At 36.8% G+C, this 20,184-nt stretch overlaps 1 protein-coding gene across 4 annotated transcripts in view; it reads left to right on the forward strand.

Moving 5' to 3' along the window:
• The window catches only part of GRM8 (glutamate metabotropic receptor 8), a 681,950-nt gene that overhangs the window by 337,507 nt on the left and 324,259 nt on the right, over positions 1 to 20,184 (forward strand). The window lies entirely within an intron of this gene.

Here is a 20,184-nt window from a genome sequence, read left to right on the forward strand (position 1 = left end):
CTAATACAAACACCGACATTTGCTGTGTATTTATTTGTCTGTGAAGCTTCTTGAGTGTTGTTGCGGTATTTTGGATTGAGGCCAATCAGAAATGACCCTTGAGTTCTGATTCTATCCAGCCAGTCTCTCCTTGACGGAGGTGAGTATGTGGGCATGAAACATAGTTTTTATTCCTGTGACTGACTCACATTAGAAATAGCTACCTGAGGCTGGCTTTCTATTCTATTTTGATCTAATTATTTTATAGACATAGCCTCTATGACCTTTGAGGACTGCCCTGGGGCACAGGGAAATTACAAATGCCATTGAGTTTGGATAGTGTCTCGGTAATGAGGATACTATTGTATATACTTAGGGATAGATGCTTTTTCTCTGTGGGATGCCTGAGTAGGAAATTTTTATGACCCTGAATGTAGCCACAACATCGAAACATAAAGAGAGTCTCGTACTACGGAAATTCCCCTGAAATTGAACTCTGAAGTATCAAACTGTTCCCAGTACAGACACTTGACCTCCTAAATATAAAGCCTTGATCTATCTATCTATCTATCTATCTATCTATCTATCTATCTATCTATCTATCTATCATTTACCACCTGTCATTTATCTCTCTATTGATTCATTTATTTTTGCTCTCATAGCAGAGATAAGTGTAGAATCTCATTCCTTTCCAGTGAACATGACATTCAATTTTTATAAATATTCTCTCAGCTTTTAAGTTCCTTTTTCTAGGTGAGTCAAATTGCCCACAGATTTTTATAGGCTATCTTTAGTATTCTTGTTTCTTATGATTTAAAATATTCAAATGTTAATATTTTTGTAATGAGAAGTTCAAAAAGAGCAGAATGCCCTCTTCCTAACATCCTTAGTGATACAGAAATAACAGCTAGAATACGTTTCCACATTTTCTTTCACCTTTTTTTTTTTTTTTAATCAAGGAGATTGAATTAGAGACATAAAGCAAAATAAGCAAAAACCCGAAGCTATAAATTTCTGGGTTAGTCCAAATACATAAAGTATTAAAAAATGTCAGCTACAAAGCTAGATGCAAACTGACAGGGAGAAAAAAAAATCTGTTTGTGTACTCAAAGCCCCAAAACAAAAGCAAAATTAAAATCTGTGCTGACCCTTCTCCCTTGGGGCTGCAGATGTCACTGCTGTTCAGGGCACCGTCTGTTACTGAGTGGAAGGAAGATAAATGGCATCCAAATCACTAGTGTAGAATAAAATAGTTTGCCTGCCAAGTCCGAAAGATGTCGTGCCATATATTTTAAGGCAAGGGGATGGGGAATAGAGGTGAGCTACAAAGGTGACCACTCACACTCATTGATTCTTATCTTTGATGATTCATTTAAAAAAATTATGAGATGTTGTATAAGAAGGCATATACAGAGGGTGCCAAAAAATGTATATACATTTTAAGAAAGGAAAACTATTAAAATTGTAATACTCAACATATACCGATAACAAAAGATGAATACAAGTCACGATTGACTTTTGCAATTACAAGAAGTGCTCAAAGTGGTTACCATCAGCGTAATTTTAATACACTTTTTCCCTTTCTTAAAATGTGTGTAAATATTTTTGGCACCCTCTGGTATATATTTCTGCATATGTGTGTGTGTATATATATATATACATATATATATATGTATATATATATATATATACACCTTTGTAGCTCACCTCTATTAAATATATGGCACGACATCTTTATATATATATGTATATATATGTATCTATATACACATATATGTACATATATATATATACACACATATATATATATATATATATATATATATATGTACACCAGGGGTGCCAAAAAAATGTATACAATTGGACACTTTGGTCAGCTTTGCTCAAGCAGTAGTTCGCCGTAATCAGAAGTGTCTGAACGCTGATGGTAACCACTTGGAGCACTTCTTGTAATTGCAGAAGTCAAATGTGACTTGTATTTATCGTTTGTTATTGGTATATATTAAGTATTACAATTTTAATAGTTTTTTTCCTTTCTTAAGATGTGTATACATTTTTTTGGCACCGTGTGTGTGTGTATAAAATTTTCACTTAGTCAAAAACAATATTACCATTTATTTAGTGTTTTTTGTGCTAGATATTTTATATACATTTTTAATTTATATGAACACATTCAGAACAATTCTATAAACTGAGTGCTGTATTATCCTTATATTGAAGATAAAGACACTGAGCCTCTAAGTAAAGTTGCTCCGAGTGACACATGGCTGCGATGTCAGTGTAATCTTATAGCTGTTTTCTCACCCAAATGCAGGTGGTTTCAGAAACTGCCACCCTTCCGAAGGCTAGGACTTGGCTGGGGATTGTCCAAGTTGTTCTCCACCTGCCATCCCGGCAACCATTCTTCACCTTTCTGTGTCCTCCCTGGGCCTTGGGAAGCTGACCTTTTGATTGTCCAACCAGGACTCCTTTCCCCTCTGTCTTCATCTTGGGCTTAGCCAATGGGACACATTAACAAGATACTGGAGGGTTAGAAGAGAAAGAGGTCGGGATACTTGTAGTCCATATCCCACTGTGGTCATGTCCCCGGCTGTGGTGGTGTCCTTTCAGGCTATCACTGCCTCCAGGCTGCCCTCGTCCATGCCTGCAGCTTTAACTGGGCTCCCGTGGAAATGCTACCCCTCCTCCTGGTCTCCTCATCTCTACCAAAAGGTTTACCTTCTCATTTTTGCTAGTCTCTAGATGCTTCTACCATCTTGTTCATTCCTTAACTCTGTCTATAATTTGGTAAATAACTCCTTTATTAAAATGTCTTCATTTAAACCATCTGGGATGAATTCTGTGTCCTTCTGGGACCCTAACTGATACAGAGACTGATAATACACCCACATGGAACTATGTCAAAGATAATTTGCAAAGCAGGTTCAAAGGCTCTAAATTAGGATGATTATACTATTATAGCATGCTGAAAATCACAGATAAGAAAATAAGTTTATTTCGTAGAGAACATGGCTGAAGTTTCTGTTTTTTTTTCTTTTGTTGTTGTTGTTTTCTGTTGTTTTTTTTTAAATTAATGGAGAATCTGCCTCAGGATGATGTGAGAGGCTAGGATGGTGAGGGGGCGAAGACTTTAAGTGTCTGTTTAGACCAGGCTTTAGAGAACTGTGATAGGTTGTGAGCTTGTGATAAATACTGTGTTGGCTAAGATTTTTCTAGCAACTATTTGTAGGAAGAGTGAAAGTTGGAAGAAAGGTTGACAGCAACCAGATTCACATAATGGCTGCAGGTATGGAAAACAAGGAATGAAACCCATCAGAAAAAAAAAAAAAAAAAATCACTACTACTTGAATTTGCATTCTTGCCCATGGGATGTGTTTTCAAGTGGTGTAAACTCTTCGCATGAGGAGGACCCATATGCCTTGATGTAACATCAGATCAAATTGCAGAAGTTAAATTTGGAATTAAGGCAATATTTGGTTATAGTGATCACCAGTCCTGTTTGCATCGCTTGGACTTTATGTGGAAGCACTTACAGTCCTAAGAGGCTAATTTCAGTTCAATCTATTTATTTAACAGTATCTGAGAGCCTTGATTTTCTGTTTCCAGATGATCAGGCTCCTCAACTTGAAATCCAAGGGCATTACAGACTTCAAGCAAATTGCTTGTGCGTGAACACTGTTGAACTTGGGAAGAGTAATCCTATAAAAGCCCCATCAGTGCTGAAACATTTTCCTAATTTTCTATTTCTCTTGAATGTTTATTTGCAAATGTTCTGTCATGGTGGGGAGATAAATGAGCTGATGTATATGGAGTCTCCTCTACCCATTCCTTGGTTTATTTATTTATCTAATAAATGTTTTAGTGTTTAAGTATATGAGAAAATTAACAAAATATTGAAGAAAATATAGTATGGCTTTTTCCTCTGTTATGTAATGGGTGTAAAATTAATTCCTAGAATCTCACAGTTTGTCAACAAATATGATAATGCATGTTGTGATATATTGGTTTGCCTTGAGAAGGAAAACGTAATTATAGCCATAAAACACTTAAGAAAATTCTGGAAAATAAGAGTAATAGAATTATTTTTTTTCAAACATTTTCTAAGTGCATTTTAAATCGCTTTCCTGAAGGAGCGAGAAAGAGAGGGGAAAAAATGCAGATATAACTACAGAGCAGGTCCATGCATATTATTCGTGGATTTAAAAATAATCATGCATATTCATAGCTAAATTGCTAATTAACATTCCCAGAATTTTGTTTAATATAAGCAAGTTAGTTTAATGGGGTTAGGGCAGAAACAATATGATAAAGGTCTAAATATGTGGCTATTTAACCAGCACAGAAAATGACTAAACTGCCTCTCCCCTTCCCACAGACATAAACAATTAAGCCTCATCGTCATGTTTTTTAAAGAATAAAAAGGGCAAGTAGAAAACAGTCTGTTGAGATGAAGCACTTTGAGTGTTGATTATCGATGGGTTTTGAACCCTCAGGGGATTTGAAAGAAAAGCTGATGGAACTTGGAGGCGGAAAGCCTGGACTGAAGTTCCGTCCCTATCACGAAACAGCAATGAGAACTTCCGAAGGCCTCTGAACTCTCAGCCTCTGGGAAATGGAGATAACGTTTCCTGCAGGGCTGCCTCAGAGTTGTTGGAGAAATTATATGGAAATAAATTATGGCTGTCAACAAGTTTTAGGAACTGTAAATTACCTTATACATATAAGGCATTAGTCACGTATTCGCTCATTCACCAATGGAGTTGTACCCCGTATGACAAGGCATGTGGGGTGGGCATTAATTACTGTGCCAAATGAGATGCAGGAAGCAGTGTGTCCCTGTGATTAAGGGTATGAGCTTTGACATTAGACCCACCTGGAATGATTCAGGGCTCACCACTGCAACTCTGGACACTCGCCTTCCTTCTTGAAACCTTCATTTGGCCAATCACATCATCATCTTCAACCTCAGTTTATTTAACAATGTGGTAAAACACCCTAGTTATGAGGATCTGAGAAACGTCAAGCTCTTAGCTTAGCACATTGAAAACACTCATTGACAGCTGGCAAATATCAACTCTTCAGACACTTTAGTCTCTAGTCAGGGAGAGCAGAAATTCATCCTGGTAATGACAGAACAAAGCAACATGGGTAAGAGTGATATAAAGAACTTTGGGAGTTCAGAGTTGAGCTGCCATGCTTTCAGCCAGAGCGATCAGTAGAGATCTTAGGTAAGTATTTACAACGAATCTTGAAGAAAGGGTCAGATTTTTGATAGGCAGAAATATGATTGATGGACAGCATTCCAGGTAGAGGGAATCAAATGGGCTAAAGTTTAGAGTTTAGAGGTGAGAAAGTCAAGTAGTGTAACTGTCTAAATTAGCTCTGCCCAACAGGACTTTCTGTCATGATGGAAATGCTCTATAAATGTGTTGTACAGTATGGTAAGCTCACCACAGATGGATATTGAGCACTTGACATGTAGATAGTGTGACTAAGGAATTGAATTTTTAATTTCATTTAACTTAAAAGCCACAGCTGACTATTGCTGGTCTAGACCATAGGCTACATGGAGGGGAGTTTTGTGTGATAAGACCAGAACATCTTTCCACATTTGGAAGAACTTAACTGCTACACCAACATGTTTAGGTTTCAAAATGGAACCACACATACCTAGGAGAAGCAAAAGACTGAATTAGCAAAGGAGACCCAAAAGTAGCAAAGAGAGAAGTAGGAAAAGCAGGAAGCCAGCAAGGAATGTGTGTTGAAGAAAAGCTTGCCCGGAACTCTTAGTTCAGAGGCCAAGATGAGCCCCTAAAGTTCATTAGATTTGGCAATTCAAGGATTATTAGTGATTGTTAAAAGAAAAGTTTCCATTGAGTGGTGGAGTTGAAAAGATTATTGCAAGAATTAAAGAGGGAGGTATGTTGAGTGGGTGACAACATGGAGTAGTCTTCTCTCTTTGAACAAGTTTGTGTTCCTAGAGTTAAAGAATAAAACATTACACACTAAGTTAGTTTCAGCAAGGACTGTATAATCACCAGGTAAGTGGAATTCTTGCAGGCAAACCAGGTAGTTTCAATGCCAGGTGTGAAATTACAGTGGTTTAGATAACATTTTGAAGCAATTCTGCAAATAACTACTCTGAGTCATGACACTTTTAGGCCACATTGAAAACACTGGCTGAAAGAATACAAATAATGTTGAAATCATAACCTAGCCCCTTGCTGAGTTTATATTCTGAGCTAAGAATAGATTATCTTTATATCCTTATTTTTATATGATGAAATACTGTTATTGTTTTCTTTTGACATACACAGCACAGAGAGGCACCAGATAAAGGGAAGTAAAGGTCCCCAATGGTACCTCAAAGAAAGGTAACCCAAGGACAGAGATATTTTGTACAAAGACATAGATTTTCTTATCTCTCATGGTGAAATGACTAGAGTAATTCTCCCATTTCCTCATTCATCCTTATGAAATCACTTGGAATATTTGATAAATGTACAAAACCTTTCGCCCAAATCCAAACTGGTCAATATAAATCTCCAGGGGAGCTGCATTTTTAGTTAGCACCCAAGTGATTCTTAAGATCAGGCACTTTGGGGGAAATACCCTTCTATTTTATTTATTCACCTTCTCAGCAAACATCAGCTGAGCATTTTCGATATTCCAGGCACTCAGCTAGATCCTGGGACACAAAGATGAATAAGATATAGTCTCTGGTCTCAAGATATTGTTCTGGTTGGGGGAGATAGTAAATGTCATTATAGACTAAATGGTTTGGTGGATGTTGCAAAGAAAGCACAGAGGAGGAGCAGATCAGCCTGGGAAAGGTCGTGGAAAGCTCTACTTGGGGGAGATCAAGTATGAGTAGGGTGTCAAAGAAGAAGTCAAGCAAATGAGAGAAGGAAAGAGAAGTATTCTACTGAGAGGAAATGTCACATTGAAAGAAAGAGGAGAGAATGTTGGTTCTGGGAATAGTACTGAATTCAATATGGCTGGAAAACAGGTTTTCCATGAGAAAGTGGGCCAGTGTGGCTGGAGACAAAGGCATTGGTCAGAGCACAAAAAGCGTTTCTAATTATTCTCAAGGTGATGGGAAGTCATTAAAGGGAGATGTAGGGTTGATGAGATTGGAGATAGAAAGACCTATTTAAAGCTTAATACAATCATTCAGGTGAGAGGTGATGGTGTCTGACTGACGGCAATATCCATAGAGGGAGTATGGAAAGAACATTTTTGAGAAATAGTTGGTGATTTATTATGTATGACATAACCAGCCAACAGGTTACCTGATTCTTTTATTTAGGTTGTCTTAGTGATATGAATTGGATTGCTGAACAATTGATTGTGTAGATGGCCCACATGATGTATTTTGGACATGATGGGGAACATATAATTACTTATTCATAGCTATAGTAACTGCTTAAATTAGAATGCTATTGGACAAGATTTTTCAATATTATCTCATTGGTGCACGACTCTATCAACTCAGGATTTATATAGGTTTTCACAGTTGCCTCTGCAGTTATCTCAAACGTTTTGATTTTATGTAGATGAGGAACTGTATATTGCTTATTACCTATTTAATTCTCCTAGTATTTTGGCCCTTTAATACTTTATCCTGTTTGTTTTTCCCTCTATTGTTACTTATAGTTGTAATACAATTTTAAAACTTATTTTGTATCTTTTCTTGAGCCATTCCAAATTTAAATTAATGTACAGAATATGCAGATTTCCAAAATATAAGTGAACTAACAGAATTATTTTTGAGATTTTTTTTTGATAGTCACTAAAACATTTTAATATACCTTGAGTTATGAAACTAAGTTTGAAGAGTGCTGGTTTATAGTGATAATATCTGTGGCAACCCAGGAAAACAAGGCACTGGACATTTTTAATAGAATCCTAATACATGACATCCAATTATCGACAAATAGAATATAAAGCATAACATAATGCTTGGCTACCTTATAATTTACAGACACATTTTACAAGTTGGAATTATTTAAGGATTCATAGCATTTGTGTAAAGTGTAGTTTGTGTAGTTGTTAACACATTTTAATATTGTTTCTATTGTGGAAAATCCTATACTATGAAGGGTTTAATGGTTAAAGTGGTCACAGGTATTTCTATGTTTATGCGATTTGCATTCATAAGAGGGAAGTGGTTAACACAGAAGGAGCATTGGTCTTGAGAAGCTAACACCAGGGAATTTTGAGGGAAACAGAAGTGGTTTCGGATTCTGACTCTTCCACTACATACACCTGGATGGACAGGTTCATATTCCTGAGCTTTTCTTCTCTCATTTGTCATGTGGGGTATTAATGCTTACCTTACAGGGTAAGGAGTAAATAAAATACTGCAAGTAAAACAGTCACCATGGTGGTTGACTCGTAGTATGTCTAGTATAAAGGTAATAGCAGTTACAGACAATAAGGAATCAACATTCTAGTTGCTGCTTAGCTACGAATTCATGATGATGTTTAACAAGTCACATTTCTCTCAGGGTGTGAGTCTCCTTTTCAGTTAAATGAAGCAGGTGGATTAAATGAGTTCTAAGTTTGATGATTGGGCTTAGGATTCGATGACTAATATGAGTCACATCTAAATTTTTGTCAGAAAATGTATCATTGAAAGTTTTATTTTACCATGAGTCATGCATTCCTGTAGGAGCATCGAGAATATATTTAATTTAAACAGATTTAGAAATTTCAGGAATGGTGGCCTGTTGATTTTGAAAGCATACTAGCAACCCGATAAAAAATTCCATGAGGCAGTGAGAGGTGAAACTCAAGGAAGAGGTCAGATCTTTAAAACACATGGGAATTTAACAATACAAATGATATTTGAGGAGTGAAAGTTACTGAGACTTCTTTAGAAACAAACAAAAAATGTACACTGGAAAATTTCATATATTTATTTATTCATTTTCCAGCAATCATAATAGGGGTAAACCATTAAGAAATTGATGCTCAAGTAAGACTGTTTATTATTAATTGCAACACTTACAACATAATGACTTAGAAGGGATATAAAATTTTGAAAACAATTTAAACTGCCACATATTTCTATCATGATAATTAGCAATGTTTGACATATTCGGAATAGGCAAGGCCAGATATTTTTGAGAACATGGATAAATTTTGTATGTCTCAGTTAGGTAGGTTCCTGTATGGAAAGCCTGGATATAGACTACTGCTTAGGGCAAAACACAGCTCTGGAAAGGAAGTCAGAAACTGAGAGATTCACAATTTTGCCTTATTTACCCTCAGCTTTATCTAGTTAGTTTGAATTAATGATAGGTCTCTGCTTATGTGTTTATATGTGCGCTCAGTCCTAGGGAGGCTGAAGTGTATAGTGTATTGGTTAGGTGATTGACTTTGGAGCTAGACTTCATAGGTTCAAGTCCTAGCTCTATAACTCTGGGAAAATTATTTCACTCTCAGAATGTTAGTGACCCCGGAAGGAAATGGAGATAATAATTAATAGTTGATGTGCCAGTGCACTGTGCAGACAAAATTTGCATTGAAAAGTTCTCTTCAATGAGAAATACCAAAGGTGAAACAATACCGATATATGAGGTCAGACAATTAAGTTCACAAACTCATCCTAGAGAAAGTGCTACACACCTCATTGCTGAACATCACTACAGTCACCTTCAAAGTACTCCTCTTGGGAAACTATGCACCGGTGCCAGAACCAAGTCCACACTTCAAAGCAATTTTGGAACTCTTTTTCTGGAATGGCCATCGGAGCTGTTGTTGTATTACCCTTTATGTCCTGAATGTCATCAAAATGTCTTCCTTTCAATATTTCCTTTATCTTTGGGTAAAGAAAGAAGTCACTGGGGGCCAGATCAGGTGAGTAGGGAGGGTGTTCCAATACAGTTATTTACTGGCTGAAAACTCCCTCACAGACAGTGCCATGTGAGCTGGTGCATTGTTGTGATGCAAGAGCCATGAATTACTGGCAAAAAGTTCAGGTCGTCTAACTTTTTCATGCAGCCTTTTCAGCACTTCAAATAGTAAGCTTGGTTAACTGTTTGTCCAGTTGGTACACATTCATAATGAATAATCCCTCTGATATCAAAATTTTTTTAGCAACATTGTTGCAACACATTGGAGAACTCAGTATGTCAGAATAGGAAGAATGCATCTATAAAACTGTAACGTGTGTGTATACATGTGCGCAGGTGTATGCAGGTGTGTGTGTGTGTGTGTGTGTGTGTGTGTGTGTGTGTGTTTTAAAGTGTAGTGGAGTGTCTAAATATCTAGCATAATATGGGCCATTTGGTAGATTATTTTTCTTACTGTAAAACAAATTTTATGGTATTGTATTATGAGAATTTTGTAATTGTGTTTAAAGAATAAAAGGAATTTCACAAAAGTTGTCTTAGTTTTTCTCCCTCTGAAAATTCTGACATATGCCTGATGGATATAGATTTTGATTTTAAAAATTAAAGAGGGGCTCAAATGAGTTTAGTTATTTTCTTCAATGATGAAATGCTCCCCGGAGGTGGACTGAGGGGAGTAATAAATCTTTGATGCATCTGTGTAATATATGCAGTGCACTGCTGAGAATATCTGGTTTTGAGGTTTTGGTGGCAGTAAACCAACTGCAGGGGAATCTGGATATTCTAGTACAGTTCTGACCTTAAATGTTTTATCCACTGAAGAGTATCAATGCACAGTTTCAAGAATGTTAGCATGGTCTTAAAAGAAGGTGAGGTTTGTTTTTTTCTTTCCATACGGCTTTAATTCCATTGTACTAAACGGGTTAAACCACTAGTATCACTTTAATGCTAAAACAGAGGACTCTTTAGAGTTCTGCTAATTGGGGGTGGGACCTGAACAGCATCTTAGCAGTTAAGAGTTAATGCTCCTAACATTTCTTTCTGTAAATGGCCTCCATGGAAGATAGAACAGGTCTGGAATGAAGAAACAATGGGATGGGAATGGCTTTCTTCCTTCATGATCCTAACTGTGTGATCTCCTGCTTCCCCAACCTGGCATTTCAGAAGGAAGAGGAAAAAGGGGAAAAGATAGGAAAGTAGGAAAGAAAAGGTGGGGCAGAACAACCCTGAGAGGAGTTTGCTCGTCTTCAAAACTAAAGACAGAGTTGAAGTTCCCCGAGAACAGCAGAGCCCTTTCCCTTCCTCCGTCCTGTGCAAACACAAAGCCAGGAGCAGAAGCACATTTTCATGCCAAGTCATAGACCAAGCACCGAGGTCGCTTAAAAACATACACCATTTACTCTGCAAGTGTCTTTTGCTGTGAGCTGACAATGTTGGAAAACGCGTCATGCAAAGGATAAAATATGGATAATTTGGACCCGTGAACATAAAACATGTTCTGAATCGTATGTATTAGAAAGATTTTAGTTTATCATGATCAAGCACAAACTTGTCTCTTCTTTGTAACACCTCTTTTATTTAACGTGTCTAGTGTTTAATAAGTGGCCATAATGCTTATGGATAAATTTAATTTCACTTATACAAGTCATTTCAGAAGGCAGTCTTTCCTGTAAATTTTAGCACAAAATGTACAAAATAGTTCACGCACTGCACTTTTGTCATACACTTTCAACCTCTTTAACATCTAGAAAGACTATTGGTTATAATATTAGGCCTCATTTGTCCATTATATGCACAGTAAGGTAAAGCACAGTTCACAGGACGTAGAGGACAGTGGTTCATCTTGTCTTGTGACAAAGCTGCCTCAGGGATCCCCATGCACTCCCTCCTCCCTTGTGGCCTGACGCTGCACACACAGTATGTAACGCTCCAAGAGGTGGGTTCCATCTCCAAAAGATAAATTTCATATGAATTTTAACAAAAGAATATTTACGAAATGTGTCATTTTACTCTCTCCTTTAGACATACATCAGCCACTTTCTAGAAGGATTAGAGATTTCAAAACAGTACTTAGCATTGTTAACTGTCTACCCAGTTGTGAAGAATCAAATGCACATAACAGAATGACGGGCGTGATATGACCATGCCTCCTCAGCGTGACCAGTTTGGCACAGTGAACCATCAAATTCTCCTCATGGCCTTTGGTTCCATCGCCTCTAACCTACCGAACAAACGTGGACTCACATGGCTTCTGGCCTCTCTTCTAGCGGTGGTCTAAAAATTCCATCTCCAAAAGTCAATTGCAGTAGACATTTCCTAAGATTTCTTTTTCCGTCTTCTTTCAAAAGGGCATTTTCAAGATGTGGGATTTTCTATTGTACATCGGAAATTCTTTCCATCTAGAGGGCCCAGTTATAGTGAAAAAAGACAAAAATTAATCAGCTTTATGGAGGTGTACTTGACAACTAAAATTGTAAGATATTTGAAGCACATCGTGATTTGATATACCTGTGCCTTGAGAAAGGACTTCCCCCATCGAGTCAACACATCCATCATCTCATTAAGTTCTACTCTCTGAGCAAATTTCAATTATACAAGACAGTGTTTTCTTTTAAAAAGATGGGGGAAACTTGAGAGCAGCCGTTTCATATTATATTTACAGACATTGTATAAATGGCAAGTAAATCTTCCCAAAGGGTGGTGGGCACTCCCCATTGGCCCAGCGTGGAATGCTGTTCTACCATTTCTCTCTTCCCAATGTCAAGATCTGAAGGAATAAAGATTCCAACCAACTCTTCTGTTCTCTGCTCCTTCCAGGATAAGAGGTGTAAAAGGCTGGCATCTTGTTCACTAGGGACATAACGGTAACCCCAGGTCCAGGATCTGTGTGGCTCAGTGGCCTGGGGCAGATGGGGCAGCGCTGCAGTCCACACTGAGCTGCCACTTCTGGCATCAGAGGCGCTTCGCAGCCCACCTGTGTTCCTGCGGCCGCCTTTTTTAACTTCTGGGCCTCAGCGGCTGGCTGCCCGCAGAGCAGGGGCTGAAGGCAGGAGAGGCCATGGACTCCTTAAGGATAACGTCACAGGTGGGAAAGGGGTCATTGCTGCCTCAGAGCCTGGGCCTGGCCTCCCTGGTGCCCTCAGCTCACCAGAGGCCTAGAGGGCCTGCCTGGCCTGAGGCTGTAGGCAGCGCTCCACTAGTTACCACACTTTTTGCTGGAACTCCTTTATTTTCATATTTCATTTTTTTTCTCTGATTAACACTTTAAGATCGGTAAGTATCCTGAGGTCCTGATTATATATATTTTTTCTGTTGCAAACTGTTACTAAGATTGAAATACTTTATAAATACTATTAAATATGTTGTTGATTACTTCTCTAGAATGCCATTTAAGATGATGTCCCTGGGTCACAAACTGCATTCTTTTTAATACAGGTGGATGATAATATTTTGTCCCCATTTCTTGTCCTTGATTCTCTGTTCCCTCAGTTTCCATGTCCTACCCCCTCTTTTTCTCTGGCTCTCCTGTCTTCTCTTTCACCCTGTTAGCATTCTTACCATCCTTTGTTCCCATTGACCCTTTTGACAGGGTCTTTTTTTCTTTTTTCTTTTCTCACTTCTCCCTTGAATCTCTCTTATTTTCTGATATTGCAATATATAGAGAAGTGCAGAGAAGAACTACTTACTAGGATTTGCCATATTATAAAGCATTTCTCTTTTGCCAGTGATTCATTACGTGAAAATATTGATATCAAGTTCCAGAAATTCATAAAAGTCTCCAGTCAATACATCTAAATTTCAGATAAACCTCCAGTGGTTTTTGGTAAGCAAATGATCAATTTATTACTTTTCTTCGTTTCTTGTACATCACAGTCATGAGAGTTTGGAATAAGTCTGCATCAGGACACTGTAAAAAGTCAGCCTATATAAAAGAGTTTTTTTATTTCCTTAGAATCATTATACTAGTGATTCAAGTTGGTTAAAGTCACTGAATGTTTAGTGCTGGTGCTTCAGTACTTGCTCCTTATATCAAAGTAAAACAATGATGGCTCCTTACAATTCTGTTAACTATGAAAAAATATACACACCAGGAAATATGTGAAAGAATCACCATCTCTGCACTAAGGTTTCATAATCCCATGCTTTTTAGAGAGATCAAAATATCAGGGAGGCTGGTATCTCATATCATCTAATATTGCTGTGATAACAATTATACATAATGACCCCAAATCAAGTCATTTACTTGTCAGATCTTTAAAGCTTAGAGAAGACCTCTCCCAGCGGTAGCCACTTTGAAAAATACTGTGTTTATAGCATATAAAAAATGTAATTCGAAATGATCAAAGACTTAAATGTAAACTTGAAATCAATAAAACTCTAAAGCAGGAGTTCCAGAAGGAAAGAATAGAAAGAAGAAGAGGCAATAGCCAAATAGATAACAATAGAGAATAATCCAGATACGTAGAACAAAATGGGTCCTGAGACTGAAGGAAGAGCCAGGCCCACTTACACACATCACAGCGAATCTGTGAAATGCAAAGACCAAAGGAAGTCTTTAAAGATACCAAGGAGAAAAGACGTATTATCCAAGATGGTACAGCAATAAAACTAATAGCAGAGTTGTAATTAGTCAAATAGATGCCAGAAGACATCAGAAAAATATTTTTTAAATGTTGAGAAAAAAATAACAATAGTTTTATACTCAAACTGTCATTTAAGGGTAAGGGGAAATGGAAATGTTTTATGTTACATTAAAAAAAAATGAGAGTTTTCCTCTAATAGACTCTGAAGGAACTACGAGCTTTAAAAGGAGGAAACTGATTTTAGAAATAAGCAATAGGATGTAAGATGCAATAATTTTTCAAAAAGTGCCCAGCACTGGTTTTAAAGAAAGTGGAGATAAAGTTCTAGACAACAATTATGTGTTTGAAGGGCTGGAATTAAGCCTTCCTAAATGCCTGTGTTATTCAGAAGAAATGTAAAAATATTATCTTGACATGTCATTAAGTAATTGTTCATATTAAAAATTTAGGTTAATGATTAAAATAATAAATGTACAATTGTTAGCCTAGAAATCACTAGTAACAAAAAAAAAGGATATACTGTACTGAAAAGCTGATCAATCTGAGGGAGGGAGAAAAGGAGAAAAAATAGAAACAACCAAAAGGATGATAAATGTGTAATAACAAAATAAATTGGTAGAAATAGGTATCTAATAATATATCATTACAGCAAAATTCAACCATTGAAACAGAAAATTGGGTAAAATGTAAAATCCAGCTAAAAAGCAGTGTATTACACATACACATATGTATGTGTATGCATACGTGTATATATATATCATAGAATAAAAAATGAAAAGCAATATACCAGGAAAATTTGAACAAAAGGAATAAAGAAAAGTGATATAGCAAATTAATATCAGAAAAAACAATTATTCTAAAATATTAGAAGAGATTATGAGAAATATAAAGTAATAAAAAAATAATGCGTCCAAAGATAAGACAGTTATGAGCTGAAATAAACTTAAAAAGCAAAAAACACAGTAAGATAATATTAACAAAACCATGATCCAAATGGGAGCTGTTAACACATTTCTCAGAAATTAATAAATTAATTAAACCAAAGTATTCAGAAAGGATATAGAAGATCTGAATAACTCAATTAACAAGATTGATCTGACAATTGTGTACACAACTGCACGCTCAACAGAAGTAAACATCTCTTCTCTTTAAGGACCCTGGTTCAAGGGAGTTTGTTGTGGAGGTTATAAGTATAGACTCTGAAGTTTCACTAAGTTGGAGTCAGCGCTGCCATGTAGTAGCTGTGCTACCTGGTTAAGTTACTTTATCTGCTATGGCTTAGGTTCCTCATTTGTAGATTATAAGTGATAATAGTCCCTAGGACTTCTTGTGAGTTCTAACAAGTTATAACGTGTAAACTGTTTAGAGTAGTGCCTAACATAGTGAATATTGGACTAATTAGCGTTGGTAGTGTCATTATACACAGCTGCAAAAAAAGGAGAACAAAATTCCATGAAATCAATTTAATAAAATTAGGTGCTACCTATCAAAAAAGCAGCCTAAACTCTCCTGGACAGCTGGAAATGGGAAAAATAGGCTTCTAAACAATTTATGAGTTAATGAAGAAAGTAAAATAGATATCATACAATATTTATAATTGAATGATAGTGAATATAGTAAATATATAATAACAGATTCAATATAATAATCACTTAAAGGGAAATTTCTAATAATAAATACCAGGGGTGCCAAAAAAATGTATACAAACAAGTGGACACTTTGGTCAACATTGCTCAAGCAGTAGTTCGCCGTAATCAGAAGTGTCTAGACGCTGGTGGTAACCACTTTGAGCACCTGTTGTAATTGCAGAAGTCAAACGTGACTTGTGTTCATCTTTTGTTATTGGTATATATTGAGTATTACAATTTTAATACAGTTTTCCTTTCTTAAAATGTGTATACATTTTTTGGGCACCTTCTGTATATACATTAGAAAATAAGTCATGTGAAAAATAAATGAGTGAGGGGTCAACATTAGCCAAATCTTGAAAGCATGCCTGTGACTGAAAAAATAAAAGTTGGAATAATACAAACAGTCCCCAACTTACGATGGTTGGACTTATACTATTTTGACTTTATGATGGTGAGCAAGTGATGCACGTTAAGCAGAAACCGTACTTTGAATCTTGACCTTTTCTTGGGCTGTGACATGCTGTAGATACTGTCTCACGATGCTGGGCAGTGGCAGCGAGCCCTCAGCTCCCAGTCAGCTACGTGATCAGGAAGGTAAACAACTGATACTCTACAATATACTGTGTTGCCAGCATTTGCTGGATATTGTGTTCAAGCAACCTTTAAGGTAGGCCAAGCTAAGCTATGATGTTTGGTAACTTCGGTATTCAATGCATTTTTAATTTGTGATGTTTTCAATGTATGAAGAGATTATCGGGACGTACTTCATTGTACATCGAGGAGAACCTGCAGTTACATTCTTTATGAATAGAAACATATGAGGGAAAATGAAAATATGGATGGGGAAGGATATACAACTTCAATACTGGAGTTAAGCTGAGGAGGAAGAAAGGGAATTTTAAATGCTTCCTGGTGGGTATGCGAGTATTTCCTATGATCTCTATGTATTTTTGCATGTCAGAAATATTTCAGACTAACAAAGTCCCACTCAGTATGGTATCCTTATGAGCTGCTGAGATCAAACAACCAAAAGACAGGCCTGGGCATGGCTGAAGGCCACAGAGGAAAATTCACCAACAAAAGATTTGTAATAATTGTTACAGTCACAAACCATAGAACAATCTTAACATATTCGTCATAGCAAATGGGTTCTTTATTATTTATAAGTCTTTTCAGTTATATACCGATTGTCACAGGTCATGAAAACTAAAAATGATTTCGGTTTTAGAAAAGCAAGAGGATATCAATAGGTAAAAATACACACTTAAAAAAGCGACATTGCACAGATGTATTTTTAAAAGTGCAGTATTTTCCTAGTGTTCCCAATGTAAGATATTTTTTTTGGCCAGTAAATGTATTATGTAGGATGGAGTGGAATATTTGAATTTAATACGCTTGTAATTCCCATAAATAAATCTGTTGTAGTTTAAAAGAATTGGAGAATTGTAGTTAATGTCTACAAATGGGGTAAAATACTAGCACATTTCTAATGAGGTTATGTGTATGCTTTTATTATACCACTATTTATTCTGTGCTTATTTTAATTTGTAATCATTTCTCCATAATTGATAACATAATTTTACAAATATATCTGCATTGCAAGTATCTTAGTTGAGGCAATCATCCTTTAAATAAAATTGTTATCAAAAACATGTTTCTTAAGAATGAATACATTCTTATGCATACATGTAAGTAATTATATTTCACAGTAGTACTACTGAGTCTATTAGCTGCTCTCATAGCTGATTTTTGTTTAAGAAACTTAGTTTAAGAGCAAGGAAGCCCGTGTAGCTCGGATCCAGTGATCAAAGTGAGCATAACAAGATGAAGACAGAGTTAAAGGAAACATCCAGATCGTTAGTTAAGTGAGAGAATGAATGTGCCATTTAAAAAATATGGATATATTTTGTGACATAGAGAACATGAGTTTATAATCTGGATACGAATCTAGGCTCTATCATGGATTTCTTACATGAAAGTTTCTGGACCTCATTTGTCTTTAGTTGTTCGATCTGCAATAAAGGGGCTTATTGACCTCACAGGTTTGTTTTGAGAAGCAAAGGGAGTAATCCATGGAAGGTGTATCATATAGCGCTGGACACATATTCATGTCCAATGAATGTTAGTATTCCTTTTTTTCCATTGTTGTCCCCAATTTACTTATTCTTTCTCTTCAATTTGTAAGACCTTCATAAGTTGGGGACTGTTTGTAAGGGCGACGGAGAAGTCCAAGTTGCTTAAGAAAGAATTATAAGCAAAACCAACAATGACCCAAGATTTATAATGGGAGAAAAATGGAATCTTGTTATTCACATAATAAATAGAAGATTTATTTATTTAGAACCCAGTCTTGAGAGTGCATAATAGATAAGCTTCAGGAGGCCTGTGTATCACTCGAATTGTATGTAAATTTTTTGCATTTGTCAATTTTTTTCCAGCCATTTCCATCCTGACTTGTGTCAGGCTCTCAAAGTACCCATGACTCTTAAAATACTACTATGCACACGAGTGGAGTATCCTTTATAAAATAAAGGGCATGCTTTTGAGGATTATCTGTGATATCTTTCATGTTGGAGTAAACTAAGGATTCAACTTCAAAGACTAATTGTAGCTACAAGAAAAAAAATCCGTTTCTCTCCACCTTCTTCACCATTAAAGTGCAAATAGCCTGGGGAAAGTATGACCTAATCTTGGTCAATCAATCTTCAGTCTGAGTTAATTCACTGGGAGTGTGAAGTGGCTTGACAAAAAGGCTTATGAAGTGGAACTGGTTTCACCTTGTCAAATTTGATGGGGGCAAGCCCAGCTTTCATTCATTGATTCATTTAGTAAATTTTAATTTTAAACCCACTATATGCCAGAATCTATGCTAGGCACTGGAGCTGCTGTGGTGAACCAGAGAGAGATGTAAGCAAAACCAACAAGATTTTAAGTCACAATGGCAGGGAGGTTGGTGGCAAGTGGAAGTGTGTTGGGAGAAGTGGGAGTGCCATGGTGAAAACCAACTGAGCTGCTGTGGAGGAGGCAATGTATAATGTGGCAGTCGGGGAAGGCCTCTTTCTAAGGAGGGACATTAATCTATTGCTAAGCAAAGAACAGTGAAAGGCACCTAAGGCAGAGGACATGGCCGAGGGCTTGGGTAAGTGGGAAAGTGTATGGTATGTTCAAAGAACAGAAAGAAGCCAGCGTGGCTTAAGCATCCTGAGTGACAGGGAAACAGGTAAGATGTAAGGATGAGAGGTATGAGTAGGCAAGAGTTAAATCATTCAAATACTTATGCACCACGATTAGAAATTTGGGTTTTGCTTTAAGAGTAATAGGGATGGATTGAAGAATTCGGAGTAGAGGCCTGACCTGACTGAAGTGTTGAAACTATGACTCCACAGCCAACAGTAGAGCAGGGACACCCCCCCATCCAAACCACCAAGATATGTCAGTTCTATCACCACCAAATGCATAACAGATCCAACCTCTTCTTTGGTCATGGGGGCTGAGGGAAAGAGTTAATTACCACAGTTTTGGCTTTAATAACTAGGTGAGTGGGAATATCATTTTCTTCAATAGAAAAAGCTCAGATTTCAGTGTGTGGAGGGTAGGAAAATTTGTTTTGAACATATTAATTTGTAGGTACCTACTAAACCTCCATGTAATGCTAGAGTTGTATATAGGAGGCTAAAGAGTAGAGGAAATGTGTGGCCTGAAGATGAAAGTTGAGAATCAACAGTATACAATGTTATTTTTTTAAATTAAAATTTATTGGGGTGACAATGGTTAGTAAAATTACATAGGTTTCAAGTGCACAATTCTGTAATACATCATTTATATATCACATTGTGTGTTCACTCCAGAGTCAATTTTCCTTCCATCACCGTGTATTTGACCCCATTTACCCTCTTTTACTATCCTTCCTCCCCCCTTACCGTCTGGTAACCACTAAGCTGTTGTCTGTGCCTGTGAGTTTTTGTTTCTTTATTTGTTTGTCTTGTTCCTTTGTTATTTTCAGTTTTATATCCCACATATCAGTAAAGTCATATGGTTCTCGACTTTTTCTGTCTGACTTATTTCTCTTAGCATAAGAATCTCAAGATCCATCTATGTTGTTGCAAATGGCACTATTTCATCTTTTCTTATGGC

This window comes from Rhinolophus sinicus, chromosome 8, assembly GCF_057876585.1.
Source record: "Rhinolophus sinicus isolate RSI-liver-muscle chromosome 8, RSI-T2T, whole genome shotgun sequence".
In the NCBI taxonomy this organism is placed as follows: Eukaryota; Metazoa; Chordata; class Mammalia; order Chiroptera; family Rhinolophidae; genus Rhinolophus; species Rhinolophus sinicus.